The following is a 2,320-nucleotide window of genomic DNA, read 5'->3' on the forward strand; positions in this document are numbered from 1 at the left end:
TATGGGTGACATGGGCAGCCGCCCAGGTCGACATCTTGCCAGGGGCAGCACGGGGCGCCCCGCACCAATTTTTTTGGAATGATGACATTTGTGCAATCGGTTTTCTATCGCTCATTTGCACGTCACGTCAATGATCTCATGTCACCGTGTGGGACTGTGGGTCAATTAATCTTGTCAGAGGGGGTGCCCTGATTCTAGTTTGTGGGCTAGGCAGGCTACTGTCTGGGAAGGTCTCCCACTCATCGATAAGTACGAGATGGGGAGGGGGGTGGGGGCAGGTTGACCTCAGGTCTCCTCACTGGAAGCCCGAGGTAGGGGGAGCGGGGGAATCTATCTATCAAATAGCACCTCTAACTTTATACAGTACACTACAAAATGCTACCAAATAAACCACAATTCCTTCACAATACTGTGAATATATAGTTTCACAGACATATTGTTGCATTTTTTTTCTGGTTTGTGCGAAATCATTAAGAATAATATAAAACCAGTCTGCACACCACCAAGATGAATTGGTTTAGTCTTGACTCTTTGTTGACAGTGTTGGGGGATGGGTAATGTATTGATGCTGGAGTGCCAAATCAACACAAATGGATAAGAAAAGGTCTAAGCCATCAGGTGCCCAGTTAAGAAAAAGGGGGAAAGAAGAAGAGGAGAAACGTCCAAAAGATAAAGGTATGCAGCTATGTCATCTCTTTATGAGTATAATATTATGCATTATAATTATTATAATAAAATAGGCTAGTATAACACTTTTTTTTTGCCTATGTTGCTTGCTATGATATTACACATAGGGCGACAATATATTTCAAACAGTTTCATCATGATAATGTGTGTAGCCTGCAGAAAAACGATTACAACCTAACTAGCACATTATTGATTTGATTAACTTTCATTGAGGTGACATCATAAAGGTTTTCTGTGATTGTATTGACTAGGTCCTGAGCTCAGTGAGGGGAATTTCCAATGCTGTAGGCTAACTTAAAAGAAGTCTATATTATGCTGATATTTTGTATCTTTTGTGATATATTGAGTCTTTTGGGGTGCCTAGAATTAGCCAAGGAGGTTGTATGGTTCATTTGGTTTCTATTCTGAAAGTTTGATAAATTGTGCATAATGACATGTATATTTAATTGTGCAACAAATGTATTTAGGGTGTCAGACTCATATACTGTATTTAACTGCAAATTCAGGGGCACTTCTAAAATATTTTGGAACACCCTCTGGCACTGGCCAGGATGAGGAGCCATCAACCTCCTCAGCCACACAGGTGTTTTCACAAATGTTGTCTGAGGATGAGGATGAAGAACCATTTGCTTCCACTTCTCCCCAGCAGGATTCTTCAGGTGTGTTTGTGTTCACACGCACATGTGTGTGTGTGTGTGTGTGTGTGTACACAGACATGTGTTTATGTGTTCATCCCTGCATAACATAAAAAAAATGTAAAAATCAATTTTGCAATGTTTTAAGTTTCCATATTGTAGGTAACAATGATGGTTTTATTATTACTGGGTTTGTATGTGGGATGTTCCACCACTATAAATGCTGTGAATAAAGTGTGTAAAGTCATGCCCATGTGCTCTCCTTTAGAAATGCCTGTAGCAGCATCCTCACCAAATCCTGCTGCTGAGGATGAACCACTGTCTACAGACACTGCTGACTGGCCATCAGTTCTAACTGACAGAATTCGGACACAGCTAGTTTGCAGAGGACCAAGTGAGGTACCACCTAACATTGTTTTCCCAAGGAATGAGAGTGATGAAAAAAGTTGGTTGGTGTAATCTGAAAGAAACAACAGCCTCTTCTGCTTCTGCTGTAAACTATTTTCTAAGAATAAAATTAATTTAGCAAACTCAGGACTGACAGACTGGAAACATGCAAGCTCTTTGCTGACTTCACTTTGCTGACTTCACTAGGGACTTCCACTGCTATGCGGATGACACACAGCTGTACATTTCAATGAAACATGGTGAAGCCCCAAAATTGCCCTCGCTATAAGCCTGTGTTTCAGACATAAGGAAGTGGATGGCTGCAAAGTTTCTACTTTTAAACTCGGACAAAACAGAGATGCTTGTTCTAGGTCCCAAGAAACAAAGAGATCTTCTGTTGAATCTGACAATTAATCTTAATGGATGTACAGTCATCTCAAATAAAACTGTGAAGGACCTCGGCGTTACTCTGGACCCTGATCTCTCTTTTGACGAACATATCAAGACTGTTTCAAGGGCAGCTTTTTTCCATCTACGTAACATTGCAAAAATCAGAAACTTTCTGTCCAAAAACGATGCATAAAAATGAATCCATGCTTTTGTTACTTCTA

The 2,320-nt window shown here is 40.6% G+C and overlaps 1 long non-coding RNA gene across 1 annotated transcript; it reads left to right on the forward strand.

Annotated features, from left to right (window-relative positions):
• Nucleotides 1–585: 585 nt before the first annotated feature.
• LOC118936920 lies at nucleotides 586–1,976 on the forward strand. The gene is made up of 3 exons (XR_005034350.1): nucleotides 586–675; nucleotides 1,194–1,346; nucleotides 1,591–1,976. It is a non-coding gene; the product is annotated as an uncharacterized LOC118936920 (long non-coding RNA).
• Nucleotides 1,977–2,320: the final 344 nt, after the last annotated feature.

This window comes from Oncorhynchus mykiss, chromosome 10 (assembly GCF_013265735.2).
Source record: "Oncorhynchus mykiss isolate Arlee chromosome 10, USDA_OmykA_1.1, whole genome shotgun sequence".
Classification (NCBI taxonomy): Eukaryota; Metazoa; Chordata; class Actinopteri; order Salmoniformes; family Salmonidae; genus Oncorhynchus; species Oncorhynchus mykiss.